A 16975-nucleotide genomic window follows, 5' to 3' on the forward strand; every position below is an offset into this window, starting at 1 on the left:
AAAAATGTCCCTATTAACGCAAATCTTAACCTAGAACTACAAAAATTAATGTTCACTTTCTCGGTCAGACATAAAAAAGCCGTGTATGAGCATTTTTGGAAATTAAACTGCTAAAGATTAAAAAAAGGGATGCAAATTTTTATGAATATATTTCCTACGTTGAAACATATCTCAATATGAATCAATGAAAACTGGTATTTGACTTTTAAAGAAATATGTGTTATGGGTTAAACATTTTTATGGAAAACACATTGATAACTCAAAAGGCAGTTGACTCTAGCTATTAAGATCACTTTTAGATCTGAAGTATTATCGGAAAAGCTTATTCCTTTATGATCGCAATTAGCGGTAAAATTTTAAAAAATGTTGCCATCTGAGAACTACATAAAAATTCCATAAAAGTAAAACTAAGTACATCTGTATCGGACCATGCAGTATAAACGAGGGAAGTAGCAGGCATTAATCTGGTATGAATTAAAACTCAATAAACCCAAAATTATTAAGGACAGAAATGGGGAAGCGTTCAAGGAATTTCAAAGTAAAATACTAATGATGTTGCAAAAAGCATTAAAATTCGTTCTCTTAAATCTCTATCAACTTTTCATAATTAATGAATAACCGCTTGGGGACATTTTACTGTGAAATGTCTGATTTCGACATCTCTTTCTGACCATGAAGTAATACACACAGAATATTCCTTATTTCCAGGACTTTTCCAGTTATATCCTCTCGGTTTGCGAATTTCGAACTGTGTAATAGCTATTACCAGATGAAGTTTATCTCAGAGTTTTGCTCCTCTTACATTCCTATTGTCGAGCTCATAATCTCCCATAAATTTATCCTCTTTCACCTATTACTGTGTTCCAGTCCCCCAAAATTATTAAAATTTCACCTCCATTTTGATACTGAATTGTGTCATCTGAATTGCCTTCTTTTCGTTTCCACTACACTCACCCCTCATTATATCTTGACCAAAACTCAGTATTTGCTTTTTCGACTTTCTAGATTCCCTATCACATTCAGACTTGTAATCCTTTTTTGGGCTATTCCAGGTTTTTCTAATTGTTACTTCCCTCATTCCAGTTCACTCGCGAATATCCCGATGAAGAATGAAACATTATGGCCACACTCACTCAAATATTATCCTCTTATGGGGGAAGAAGAGAGCAAATTTGGGTGTTGTTGTTCTAAAATAATACAGTAGTTGCCATTAAAATTGCTACACCACGAAGATGACGTGCTACAGACGCAAAATTTAACCTATAGGAACAAGATGCTGTGATATGCAAATGATTTGCTTTTCAGAGTATTCGCACAAGGTTGGCGCCGGTGGCGACACTTACAACGTGCTGACATGAGGAAAGTTTCCAACCGATTTCTCATACACAAACAGCAGTTGGCCGGCGTTGATTGGTAAAATGTTGTTGTCATGCCTCGAGTAAGGAGCAGAAATGAGTACCATCACGTTTCTGACTTGCATAAAGGTCGGATTGTAGCCTATAGCGATTATAATATTATTTCTTCACGCTACTCATCCAGCACCTCTAGCCGTGTGAGTATGCTTACATATCAAGGTCCCCATTTATATTACGCTGCGGTGGTCGTAGCAACAGCCAGCTGGGTCGCATCTACACCTCGCGCATTGAGATCTCTGGATACGCCACACGGTTAATCAGTGCCAACCTGACGTCGGCACCAGCCAGCACAGTTTTTAGGAACTAAGTAAAAGCTGAAACTTCCTGACAGATTAAAACTGTGTGTCGGACCGAGACTCGAACTCGGGACCTTTGCCTTGCCCGGGCAAATGCTCTACCATCTGAGCTACCCAAGCACGACTCACGACCCGGCCTCACAGATTCAGTTTTGTCAGTATTTAGTCTCCTACCTTCCAAACTTCACAAAAACTCTTCTGCGACACCCCTTTATATCATTAGCTGTCCAATTACACTCAGTCTGCGGGAACTGTGTCTTTTTATCAAAGGCAGCTCTAATTACAGGAGCAGCCAAACGTACCTCAATGGGTTAAGTAATTTGTCGCCCAACAGGCAGTTGACTATATTCACATAATTGTACTACCAGCTCATGAACCATGGTTTTAGCCTCTATCTTTCATCATAGTAATTACCTTACTGCAAGCAACACAAAGTATCCATCCACACTCAATGAATCAACCACACTCTGCTACCAAATGTTAGCAGGATGGTTTGCATGGGCAGGATAAGAGGGTGGAATCGATTGACTGAGCTCAGGTTAACAACTGACCATTTATTCTCTTATTTGTAATGCAAGTCAAGATCAATAGTTTCGATGGAAAACTTAAATTGCGGATAGTAAATCGTTTTAAACACTCTGATTCAATAAAATTCTAAATCTTTTACTAGCAAGAGAATTTAAGCATTAGCATGGTGGAATAAGTACTTCATATTTTCATCAATTTTTAAAAAATTAAGTGTTAAAAAACGCTCTCTAAGAGAACTGCTTAAAATGACAACTGTTAATTTAGTTTAAAATCATTCAAAACTTAAATTTTTTGTGTACTGTAAAGAAACACAAGTTCATAATAACAATTCATAAACACATCGGTACCTTGACTGGATTTACTTTGACATATGGAGATCAGTACATTCTAGATCATAAAACTATGAGAAAATGTCACAGACCACTGAGAAACAATTCAGCATTAGAAACAGAAAACAGCCAAACAGTACAGAAGTACCGTACCATCTACAAGTCTAAGAAGCCGGCTGTGCATCAACGGTGTATACTCATACAAAATTTGTCCTTAGAGAACAAGATGCATTGATCAGTAAGATTCAGAGGAGCCATATAAGGTAGAATCCGCCACTACAATGAATGACACAAACAGTGTATGGCAACATCCGTGAACAAGGTTTGACAAAGCTCTGTCGGAACGCAGTATGTAAATTTTAAATAGGAATGGCGGTATTGGCACACCAAATCACAGTACCTGCTCTTATCTACAGGATACATACATCACAATAAGAATCTACTCCGTGTGCCCCACACAGTAATCGCTATCATAGCTTCATGCCTCCAGATTCCACAATACAACACCAGATTACTCAGTCTGTGTGGCGGCCCTCATAAACAAAACGCATTGAGAAAGTGCAGCAACTTTCTTTGATAATGAGCGTGTAAAAATCTATTCTCGTTGCTCCATACATGCACCGTCTGACTGACCAGTTTCGTGTACCCATTCTGGCCAGATAAAAGGACAGAAGCACCTACAAGTGTATCACATATTTTATTTAGGCTTTACTGCCAACGCACACGTTGTTTTGTTAATGACTTGTGGTCCTTGAGGGTATTAGGCAGTCTCCAATAAATGTTGTGCTTTTGCTGTTGACAATTTGATCAGTTCCTGTATTGTACTTCTGGAAACTGTTATTTCAGCTAAATTTGAAAATTCAACAATATACTGACTTTTAAAGAAGCAGCAGTCTTGCTCCCAACATCCCCTCACGCACCATGGATCATGGTCCCAACCGTCACCACATTATGAGCTCAGATGTAACACTGCTACTTCTTCCATGCATTTTGAAAGGTGTTGGGTGCTGGATGATTGGATATCACGACGGTTTTTGGTAGTCTATTAGATCTGTGCCTACGGAGATTAACAATCAACTTTCAAAAATTTTCGAATATCTGCTTTACTACCTGTTATCTGCAGCTTTGCTCGGATATCGGTAGTTTTGATTTGATTAGTGATGGTGAGTAAGTAAACCAGCAATTTTTCTAGATGTCTGCTGTACACGCACACACACACACACATACACACACACACACACACACACACACACACACACACACACACACACACAAACATTTGTAGACATATATATATATATATATATATATAAAGTGCCGGTATGTAGGTACATAACGAAAGTGTAACTGTTATTTTGCTGCATGTTGAATCTGAAAGCATGCACTACATTTTTCAATTATATTTTAAAAAGTGCCTCCATTCATTACATTTGAGCAGACGTACAGTTTCTCCCTTCCATTTTAAGGGATCATGGTGCCTACGTTCTTGAAACATCATCCCATGATCACTAATTTATGATTAAGATCGTCAGGCAACAGAACATAATCAAATGCACCCTCACGATAACCTCCCACGTTATACATCTGAAGATACGTCTCTCTGTTTGTCGTACAGCCTTTAATTGACGTCGAAATTGTGAGTCTTCAAGAGTCTTGTAGGCTTTAAAGTAACTTCCGTGGGTTGAACTCCTTTAGTACTATACGCTAGATATTTGTGGTGCACTATCGGCCTCTGAAGCTATAAATTGAACTACATTTAAGCTGGACTAAGCTCTAACATATCTAAAGCATAATCGAAAAGCAAGGCTAACCTAACCAAATTTTAATTGATGAAAATCTCAAAGCCAACTACTAAGCTTTTGGTAATATAGGAATAAACTAATGTATATGCAGCTGTTCGACGTCACAGTAAAAAACATAGATTGTACGACAAATGCTGACTAATTCAGTCGCAAGAACGCTTTGCCGCCAACTCTGATTCTAATGAGCAGCGCACAATTAGGCCGAGATTGTTGTGTCTTGAAAAGCAATAGTATTCTGCTAAAAGGTTTTGTTATTACAACGTGCCCTCAATATACGCATGAAATGACACCTATCGGCCGAGTATGATAAGGCGGTCAGCCGATACCGTTGCGTATTTCGAGGTCTGTTCGGACGGATTTGGTTAGTTAGTCACTTTATACAGTTGTACTGGAAAGTACTAACACGAATTATTTACAGACGAATGAAAAAAACAGGTTAAAGTCGACCTCGGGGAAGACCAGTTTGGATTCCGCAGAAATGGAACACGTGCGGTAATACTGACCCTACGACTTATCTTAGAAAATAGATTAAGGAAAGGCAAACCTAGACTTAGAGAAAGCTTTGGACAGTCTTGACTGGAATACTCTCATTCAAATTCTGAAGGTGGCAGAGATAAAATACAAGAAGCGAAATGCTGCTTACAATTTGTACAGAAACCATATGGCAGTTATAAGAGTCGAGGGGCATGAAAGAGAAGCAGTGGTTGGGAAGGGTGTGGGACGGTGTTATAGCCTCTCCACGATGTTATTCAATCTGTATATTCAACAAGCAGTAAAGGAAACAAAGGAAAAATTCTGAGTAGGTATTAAAATCCATGGAGAAGAAATAAAAACTTTGAGATTCGCTGATCACATTGTCATTCTGTCAGAGACAGCAACGGACTTGGAAGAGCAGTTGAACGGAATGGACAGTGTCTTGAAAGAAGTATATAAGATGAACATCAACAAAAGCAAAACGAGGATAATGGATTGTAATCGAATTAATTCGGGTGATGCCGAGGTAATTAGATTAGGAAATGAGACACTTAAAGTAGTAAAGGAGTTTTGCTATTTGGGGAGCAAAATAACTGATGATAGTGGAACTAGAGTAGATACAAAATGTAACTGACAATGGCAAAGAAGGCGTTTCTGAAGAAGAGAAATCTCTTAATATCGAGTATTGATTTAAGTGTCAGGAAGTCGTTTCTGATAGTATTTGTATGGAGTGTAGCCATGTATGGAAGTGAAACATGGACGATAAATAGTTTGGACAAGAAGAGAATAGAAGCTTTTGAAGTGTGGTGCTACAGAAGAATGATGAAGATTAGATAGGTAGATCACTTAACTAGTGAGAAGGTATTGAATAGAATTATGGAGAATAGAAGTTTGTGGTACAACTTGACTAGGAGAAGGGATCGGTTGGTAGGACATGTTCTAAGGCATCAAGGGATGACCAGTTTAGTATTAGAGCGCGGCGTAGAGGGTAAAAATCGTAGAGGGAGACCAATAGATGAATAGACTAAGCAGATTCAGAAGGATGTAGGTTGCAATAGGTACTGGGAGATGAAGAATCTTGCACACTATAGAGTAGCATGGAGAGCTGCATAAAACCATTCTCAGGACTGAAGACTACAACAACAACAACTGGAAAGTGTTTAAGAATTGTTCATTTATTGCTCAGTATTTCCAAAGAAGATGAAAACTACAAATCCTCCTACAGAGTCAAACGTAAGAATGGAACCTATCTTGATTTTCAGAGTTGGGAAAGTATTGTTATCTCATCAAATATTATGAAACTCTGTACCTTCAGTCTTTTCAGGTATCAGATTACACAAACAAAATAACTGAAATGTAATAAACAACCATTTCATATCTGCGACTACCACAAATCTGAAATCTCGTAGTCACAGTCGCATGGTGAATCTCCTTAGACGTGAATCGTAGATTCGCTTGCGTAAAATAAATGGCTGCATTAACTTTTCTATTTTTCTTTTGTTCACAAATTGAACACGTACTTTTGAACGAAAAGCGAAGGCGGTAGGTGGAGTCCAAGATTTTTGCTAACCATGCCTTTGCGTTGTTATGGATATATTTTCATAAAACCTAAGATCTTCTAAGACATATTTCTTTATACTTAACCGAGAATTGAAATACCATCTCCTATTGAGATATCTCTGTAGAAAATTTCATCCTGTAACACATATTTCTTAATATACCTAACCGATAACTGAAATACCAGTTTTCATAGATTTAGCTTTAAATGTTTTTTAACGTAGTTGAATATTTTCTCAAACGTTTCGATCCATATTCCACCAAAGATGGATTGAATTTCGAAAATCACGGAAAACCAATTTTTTATTTCCAACCGAGTGTTCAAATACTAATTTTGCTAATTTTCTTAGATGTAGCTCTAAAATGCTTTAGTAGTTCTTCATTAGTGATCTATTTTTGAAAAACTTTCACTCGATGTTTCACCCTCTTAATGGCTGGATTCACGAAACACTGAACACGTATTTTTTTCTTTATTTCTGACTGAGAAACCAAATATCAATTTTCGTATTTCAAGATTCAAAATTGCTTTATAACGATGTATTTTCAAAAAGCCTTTCATCTCCTGTTTCACCGCGTTAGTAGTGGAATTTCGAACGATTCCTTCTTAAACGATACCTTCAGTATAAGGGCCACACCCTCACAAATTTGAACTTTCTGTCCGTAGCGGTTTGGATGATGAGAGATGGCGAGTCAGTGAGTCAGTCTAGCCCTATTTCATCCACCTTATGGGTTGAATTTTCAAAAAAAAAGTGAAACGTATTTCTCATTTCTAATCGAGAACCCAAACAACGATTTGCAAAGATTTAGCTTTAAAAATGCTTCTGAAAAGTAATATTTTCATAATACGTTTCACCCTTATATCACCCTCTTATGGGTTGATATTCGAAAACAGTGAAATGTTTATATCTTTTGTTTCTGACTGAGAATCCAAACAAAAATATTCATAGCCTTAGCTTCAGAAATGACTGCGTAATGAAATACTTCCCTGAAAACTTTAACCCCCACTGGAGTTGAGTTTCCAGAGTCTGTGAACCACTTACTTGTGTTGACTGACATGCAAAATTCATGTTTTCATAGATTTAGCTTTAAAAATGCTTTCATATTGAAATATTTTCATAATTCATCTTAAACCTTTTTCTCCCCCTTATGGGTTGAATTTCCAAAAACAATGAAACAGTGTTAAACCGGTAACACATAAAAACAAGCTTCAAATAGAAGCTCCACTCTTTTTCATGTACATTATGAAGGAGCATCTCTATTTATCGAAAACCGTATTTTTCTTCGAATTTCTGCCCTCCCTCCCTAGTAGCAAAACGTAAAGGTTTGGTAACACCAAATTCAGTTATACGTGATGAAGTGTTATTCCGAAGACACACTCTTCGGTAATAAGCTAAGAATACCACTATATTAATGAAGAGCGCCCGGTAAATGCCTGTTTAACTGCTACCAAACAGGGTCTAAATGGAGATATTGAAAAAATTCCATGTCGGGTTGTTTAATAAGTCTTTTCCAGTTAAATATATTCTGAATGAATATTCCACATCTATTGTAAGGCATCTCCTTTATGCTCAATAATGTTCACGTCTGGAGAGTTTGGTGGCCAGCAGAAGTGTTGAAACTCAGAAGAGTATTCCTGGAGCCACTCTGTAGCAATCTGTTCGTGTGGGGAGCAGCATCGTTCTGTTGGAATTGCCCATGTCCTTCGGAATGCACAATGGACTTGAATGGATGCAGGTGATCAGACAGGGTGCTTACGTACGTGTCACCGGTCAGAGTTGTATCTACACTTATCAGGGGCGTCATATCATTCCAGCTGCACACATCTAATACCATTACAGAGTCCCCACCAGTGTAATCGATTCATGAGCTAGTCACCTTATCCATACACGTCCATCCACTCGATGCAAACGAGACTCGTCCGACCAGGCAACATGTTTCCAGTCATCAACAGAAAAGTGTCGGCCCAGACGAGGCATTACAATTTGTGTCGTGCAGTCATCAAGGGTACACGGGTAGTCCTTCGACTCCGGAAGTCCATATCGATTATGTTTCCTTGAATGGTTCGCTCGCTGACACTTGTTGATGACCCGGCATTGAAATATGCAGCAATTTGCGGAAGGGCTGCACTTCTGTCCTGTTGAACGATTGTCTTCAATCTTCGTTGGTCCCTTTCTTGCAGGACCTTTTTCCTGCCACAGTGGCGTCGGAGATTTGATGTTTTACCATACTCCTTATATTCACGGCAGACTTGTAAAGTGGTCGTACTGGAAAATCCGTACTTCATTGCTAACTCGGAGGTGCTGTGTCCCATCGCTCGTGGGCCGACTATAACACCACGTTAAAACTCACGTAAATCTTGATAACCTGCCACTGTAGAAGTAGTAACCGATTTAAAAACTGCGCGAGACAGTTGTGATATTTAGGCGTTGCTGACTGCAGTACCATATTTTGCCTATTTACATATCTCTGAATAAGTATTCCTATACCAATTTATTTGGCGCTTCAGTACATATATACTTTTTATTTTATGAACTCTAAAACGTCTTTTTAATGGGTACTTACATTTGTAGTATTTCTTCAAGGTGTAACCTTTTGGGATGTAATTATTTGAAATTGGTTGTATATAACTGTTGTAACATTATTGTACATCTGTACAATAATGAAGAAGCACAGAATTCTTCGGACCAAAAGGAAAAAAAGAATGCTCAATCCACTTTGATTTTGTGTGCCAATCACATCGAACAGACACGACACCATTTCACTGTACATGTTTGATTTTGGTATTAACGATGCCATACGTTTTGCTGTTAGCTAAATGTCGAAAGACACTCCGATGCAAGATAAATATTTACTCAGTAATGTCCATCGCTCAAATATTTATCAGCTGCTTGCTCGTCTGAGATCTCCGTCAGTAAATGACAATTGGTGAGCCATACCACGTCAGATGTTTTCGACATAGCATGGAGGCTGTTAGATGGTGGTGAGCTACACTGTAAACAAAGAAAATAATCTAGAATATGCCAATAATTTTTTGCAGCAGCTCCGATTCGCTATCCCGTAGTATCACTCTCAATGTTTAAAGCTTTCGAAGGGAATGGGGCCAGAGTGTCCTGCGGCTAACGTCCGAACACTGCTTTTCATTGAAAACGTTCGACGTCCACGTAGTGATTCACTTCAGTAGCGTGGCATCAGTTTTATTTTACACTTTTCACTTTTCAAGTTACGTGCACTTTGCTCCTCACAATACCTACTTCAGTTAAAATTCTTGTTCTTTGTAGTTTTTTCGTTCGACGCTTATTTCGTGCTCTATGTCATTAAAAATTTGTATTTTACTGTGAAAAATGCTACAAGGGGGGGGGGGGGGGGGCTTGTGGGCCCTCAACATCGAGCTCATCAGCGACGCTACAACGATAGGTTTCTGGAAACTTTTGCACTCCGCTCGTTTCGGCATCATGAAATTGGTTCCTCCTGGTCATTACCTTAACTGTGTCCTCGTCGTAAAACCTTCCACTAATGAAACGGCACAACCCGTTTGTCCATCATCACATTAACAAGGAACAGCATCAACTGACTCCTTTTATTTGTCACTCCGCTCTTAACAAAATTTTGCGCAGGTAAAACTTTTCGTACCAGACCAGTGAGTTTACGTTACATATATTCTGCATAGAGTTACAACTACCTGAATCATCACAATACTTTTGTAGGGCACATTACATTTCTTTTACTCTTACATACAGTTAAAACAGTAAATAATCTACAAATCATACAAATTGTCGTTACATCTGTAGTTAATCATTGAGAATGCATTCTGAGACAAAGACAGCTCATTCCTGAAACTAGTAAGAAATTGTGTATTTTCTGGTGGAGGTAGCGTAGACTCTTCTAGAAGGATAGTAGATGAAACCCGCCCGCAGACGTGGTTTGCGATAAAAGAAACCAGTATCTGTCGGTTGTTAAGCACATACTAAAATTGTCGGATTGCTGTAAATCAAATTCACTGGCAGCTAATGTCTGTAATTCGTTTGTGTCTTAATATAGGAATCAACCAGAATGAAATAACTGTGAAATAAAAATGCTATTAGATAAGTACAGTTAGCAGCGAAAGGAACCGCACCACAGTACAGGCAAACCAAAAAGGAGAAAAGACATTGACCCATCAGATAATTTTTTCAAAAAAGGCTTTTTTGTGGTAACTGATGCAGCACATTTTCTGTTCACCGTAAGTTCCAGCAAGAAAAATGGATCATCTGTCATGGGACGTAGTGGAATATTTTCCGCTTCAGCGCCAATAGTTTCATGATGTTAATACTGGTGGAAGCACTGTATGTACCCTTCAAAATGGCGTATGTCACAGGCGTGCATTCCAAGAAGAAAGCTGCCATTAAAATTCTTTGGGCATAGAACCAGAGCATCGCAGGCATGCATAGACGGTTGTAGAAAGTCTACAGAGACACGGCACTGAACAGCGATCCATGGATCACTAACTCTTCTCTGCACAGTAGGACTCACACAAGTCTGCGCATCTGAGGGAGCTCAGAAATCTTCATTCGACTGTTCTTCCTCATGCACCCTACGCCTCTGATCTCGCAGTTTTCGACTTCGCCTGTTTGGGCCAATGACTGAGGCACTCCATGGGAAGCAGTACAGAGCTGATGGGGAGGTTATTGATACAGTAAGACGTTTGCTCCAATCTCAACCGATAGAGTGATACCGTGCATATATACAGGCCCTCCCAGTAAGGTGGCCCAAGGTGTCGCAATGAACGGAGATTAATTTATAAAGTAGGATTTTTAAGCCAAAAGAGCATTGAATAATATGGTGCACTTGTGACCTGAATAAAACACATGCAGTACCTTATTATAATTACTAAACATCTTCCGGTGTATCTTACTGGTGTGCTTTAGTCATATAACGATGCACATTCAAAATGCTGATGTATACATTATTCTTTCCGACAGTAATGTTTTCTTTTTAGATGAGGAGCAAAACCTGTCTCTATACGACAGACGTTACGATATTTTCTGAAGCGGTTATAAAACGATCTATATGCTTGATCTTTCTAAAATTTCTTGCTGTGGCTACATTTTGCTTTACACACGCGACCACTGTTTCCTTATGACATACTCTGTCGCCAAGTTGACTGTCAGTACAGAGGTCTACTCTCAATTGATCTGTAAGGAAGGAGCAATCTGTTCAGACGCATTTCTTCTATAATGGTACTAACCTCATTTGTGCGTGTGTGTGTGTGTGTGTGTGTGTGTGTGTGTGTGTGTTCCGCATCTGACAAGCTACTGTGTTTATTAATAAAAGAAACAAGTTTCCTGAATCAGTCTACAGAGACTGTAGATATGTAGCCTAAATGTTGTTCAGAGAACAGATGCCTGATGCCTTCTCACTTCAGTAGTTCTCCCCCTATCAGCTGATGGCGGAGAGAACACTAACCACAGTGACTGCTCCCATTTCCTGTGGATAATTAAAAGAGGGTTTGAAAGGACGCCACCAACTGTCCCTTACGCAAAGTGTGTGTACAGCGTTGCGCTAAGCAAGAGTTCTTCTTTCAGGATCTGACTGGTATAAAAAATTTTTAAATATGAGAAACTAATACAAACTGCATCATCTTCTCTGAACGATAACTGACAGTAATAATTGTGTTAAAGATATTATGTAAAAATTTGTATATGTAAATCTTCTAAAATTTCAAGTTCCATATTTATTTAAAAACGAAACCGTTCAAACTGAAATCTTAACTCCAATATCTGTGTTGATATCTTAATGCAAAATCATCAGGAAAATCCTTTGTCGAGTTTTGTTTGAAACTTTTTGGTTACAACAAAGGTAAAAACGTGTCTAAATCATGAGTTCCGCTGCTATAAACGCATTAGTTTCACTTGCTTCCAAAAGTAAACGTTTACTTTGTTCTAAATCTTTGTCACAAGATTAAATAGATGATGATGGGTAACACGGGCGCTAGATACCTACCGACACATGAGAGTTAACGCCGGAGAGGAACAGATTTGCTGCGCCCTCCTTTCGTTCTCCACTACTAAGCAAAACGTCCGAGCTGCTGGCCTCGGAATACCAGCTTCGTACTGTGCAACAGCAGACTGAAACATATGGCTACCTAAAATCATGTAATATGTTACACAAATGGTTCAGAAATGTATAAAAGGACTTATTCTCAAGTCTGAATTTCAGTAGAATAAAATTTCCAAAATAAATCGATATTTTACACTCTACATAGATGAGATGCGAAGATAAGAGTTTGACGTTTTAATAGTATGTGTGTTTTGGTACAAAAATATCGTATAGCAGTTCTATAGAGTTATGTTACATATTTTGGAAGCTACTGATGTTTTTCAAAAATGTCAGATTTGCTGAAACTTGAAACTACATTTTAGTTTGAACAGTTATTGTAGTGTAGTGAAAAAAACATAGTATGGAAAATCCTTTAGTATTGCATTCAGTGTTTGGCGTAGGATATAGTAAATAGCGTGAGATAAGCTGATATTCACATATGAGTATCTACATACTACAGCACCATGCTATAGGTATAAAAAGATGAAGACGTACCATATTTCAAAGGATTTAATTTACTAGTAAATGTACAGCGACTATCGAGAGTGCATTTCGGAAGACAAACACCACTTAAAATTCTGCTTAAGAGAAGCTATATTTAGTGAAAACGAGAAACCAAATGTAAATATCATGTTTGTCAAGATCTGTCTATTGTAGAAGAAACTACAATGTAGTTATAAGCCCAACTAGAAGAGGTATTTGAACTCTGATGCGGCAAGAGTTATGCTTTTCCAGCATGTGAGTAAGAAATCAGTGGTCCCGTCTGGTGTACCGATAGAGGGTATAATCATAAGCAACCCCGTTACAGTGTTAACTGACAGTGTGCCTAAGTCGGTCAGTGAGATGTTTAATGCATAATGTACAATTTACGTACTACGAGGTGCATTCAATAAGTAATGCAACACGTTTTCTTTTCACGGTCAATTCCGTCTGAAATAATGCGCAGATTGTTGCGGGACATCGTGGAATTTCTCGTTTCTGCTCCATGAGGTTCTGATGGGTGGAAGCGCCATGCGTAGCCTTCATAATGGCATCTGAAACGGAGGTGCATTCCAAGAAGGGAGCTGCTATTGAGTTTCCGTTGGCGGAGGACCAGAGCATAGCAGAATTTTTACAGTGATCCGGCAGTGAACTATGATCGATGGATAACAATAAAACACCCCGCTACACAGCTGGACTCACACAACTGTACGCACCTGAGGGGAGCTCAGAAAACTTCACTGGACTGTTCTTCCTCATGCACCCTATAACGCGGATCTCGCACCCTCCGACTTCCGCCTGTTTCGGCCAAAGAGTGAGGCATTCCTCAGGAAACAGTACATAGTAGATAGGGAGGTTATTGATACCTTAAGACGTTGGCTCCGGCGTTCACCAATAGAGAGGTACCACGCCGGTGTACAGGGCCTCCAAACAAGGTGGCTTAAGGCTGTCGCAGTGAATGGAGATTATGTTAAAATGTAGGGTTTTTAACGAAAAGAGCGCAGAATAATATCGAATCCTGAATAAAACCAAAATGCTTCCAGCAAACAAAATGCGTTATATTACTTATTGAACGACCCTCGTAACTTTCAATTCTTGCTTCTGAGTATTGACGGCTTCCGGGAAAGTCAATTAGATGAAATGTTAGTGTTTGGTTAGTGTTTGTGGTACAAAAAGAAAATCTGTGTGTATACATTTTTTCTTCAAACATTGGTTTAATGATTTCGGTAGCTAGTTCCTCACTGTTTTACAGTTCTAAGTAAGAGTTTCCTTTCGGCTATGGAGAACTAGAATTTTCACCTAATGAAATGCAGAGTACAGGTAACTCATTAACGCCTTTTTTTCAGAGTACCTGACCCAGAATTTCATTGACCTTGTTGGGTTCTGTACGGTGTGTTGTAGGAAAAAACGGGAAACCTTAACATTTACATGACATTCCGCATCCCCCTGCCCCCCCCCCCCCCTCCACGGCACATTACAACAGGCGCTCTGTTGAAGCAGATGACATCTTGAAAAACCGATAGAAATGCTGCATCAAGGATGAGAGGAAAATCTTACTTCTCCACAAGAGCGAACCGATGGTTTTGGATCAAATGCCTGTTACGAAATATATTGTTCCAGAAACATGAGTCCGAAATAGTGAAATTACTGTAGAAGTTGGCAACAGTCGCAGGAAACCATTCTCACGTATACTGACTTTCCGGAATACTGAATTTCATAAGCTTTCTCGACAGGGGAAAGCGTAAAGCTACAATTGATTTTCATCATGACTCAGCTGTCAGTGGGAAGCCCCATTAAAGAAATCAGCTGAATCGTTATGAACTGCGAAAACTCGTGGCTGACAATAAAGTACCGTTGTCATGCTCAGACAGCTACTGGGACAGGTGACTTTGCTATGTGATGTGTACGTAACCGCGGTGACCCCAGATAGCAGGCTAGACTGCCTCTCTGGTGGAGTTCCGATGAAAACATTCTTATCGCACGCCTCTTACGCATGTATTCTCAGCAGTAAATTATCGTCTGTTCCCCAGCTGTTTTAATGCAGCTCAGCCGCGCGGTCACAACGTCTCGTCACGGTCCCTCTGTCGGAGGTTCGAGCCCTACCTCCTGTATATGTTGTCTTAGCGTAAGTTAGTTTAAATTGGATTAAGTAGTGTGTGAGTCAAGGGGACCGATGACCTCAGCAGTTGGGCCCCATAGAACCTTACCACAAATTTCCAAAGATTTTAATGCAGTTCAACGGTGCTGCAACATATGCTCTGTGGTTTGCTACAACAGTTTGTATTATTAACATTGTTACTTTAAGAGCTTGTTCTTCATTATACTGCGTGTAGCGTCTTAAGTTATTCAACTTAACTTTCTACATGAAGATGAGCTGTAGCGAGTTCTAAAGATTAGAAATGTAACACTACAACAGACAGAGGAAGAAGTTAATTTGTTCCATAACATTAGCTGTTTGCAGCTGGTGTTCATCGTGACATCGTTCGGTTAAGGTAGGGGAATAAATCTGGAAAACTATCTTCAGTGTTTAAACGAAGAAATGCGTAATATTTAGCAAAAAGAATGCAGCTAGAAATTTCAACGACCATCGACGATGAAGTGGTGACAAACATGCCAAAAACTGTTGGCACGGAATCAATACATTCGTTTTAATTTCTTCTAACGATGCAGATATTCGCACAACACGAATACAAATTGGAAGTAGATTCATACGAATACAAATTGGAAGTAGATTCATTTGCAAAAAATTTTCAGACATTTTTTTTCTAGGAATGTGTCAGCTTTTCTTTCATGCACAATATAATGCCAACAAATCTTGTAGCTTCATCCCAAGTTACTATTTTACTCATCTCTCATCAGAATATTTGAGATGGATTAATTCGTTCCTTTACTGAATCTCCCGAACATTGGGTCTCCGTATCTAATAAGCCGACTGCCAGAGAAAATTTTAATCGACATTGCTTAAATACGAAATGTTAAACAGGTGTAGCTTACATTTGAACATAATTACTTTTTTAAAGAAATACTGATGTTAATTGTAAACAGTGTTGAGTGTATTATAATTTTTATTTCATAACTACATCAAAAGTTTTGGTTACTGGGTGATGAAAAGACTTTTGCTGACTATAGGCTGCGTTAGTAATTATCCCAAAGATAGTAAGTTGTCTTCTTTTACGTAAGAGTTTCACAGAGTGCAAAATCAACACGTATTAACCGCAACATGTGGTTAGTTCTTTGCCCACAGTCATATTAAAATCAAAATTAAATATTTATGAGATGTTGTAATAATATCTATGGTTACCGATTGTCTAAGGTAAGTGCAATGATATCCGTCTTCAACTTTATATCAATGTGCGAATCAACGAGTCACTTCTGGCCCTACAGAAATTTTTTAACCGGATTTAGTCCTCTTTCTTTTAAGAAAGAATGAAGGAAGAGCAGTGTTTAATATCTCGTCGGCGTAGGAGTGATTAAGAGAGGGAGTCATAAGCAACAACTAGGGAAATAAGTCATTCACAACTTTTTCAAAGCTGGTATTATCCGATTACCTGAATTCATAGAATACCTGATCTGGATGGTCGGACGAGGATTCGAACTGTTCTACTCTAGAATACGAGTCGTCTTACCTCACTCGGTGGCAAGACTCGAAAGACGGAAACGGACTTCCGGTAACACTGGGCCATGTTAACAGCCTGTAGTACAGGGTGAACAAATGAAGGTGGCCCGGTTAAATGTATGCGACTGGAAGTGAATGTATGCATACGGAGCAATTGTCCATTCAGCCGGCCGAAACTTGGAGCACATTTTCATAGCCATGACGCCTGACAGAGCTGTTAGCAGAGATCAGTCAAGTCGCGACCCTATCTGGTCCCTCAGGTCATCTGATCTCTCAGTGCCGGCCACTGTGGCCGAGCGGTTCTAGGCGACTCAGTCCCGATTCGCGCTGCTGCTACGGTCGCAGGTTCGAATTCCGCCTCGGGCACGGATGTGTGTGACGTCCTTAGGTTAGTTAGGTTTAA

This window comes from Schistocerca gregaria, chromosome 8, assembly GCF_023897955.1.
Source record: "Schistocerca gregaria isolate iqSchGreg1 chromosome 8, iqSchGreg1.2, whole genome shotgun sequence".
Taxonomy (NCBI): domain Eukaryota; kingdom Metazoa; phylum Arthropoda; class Insecta; order Orthoptera; family Acrididae; genus Schistocerca; species Schistocerca gregaria.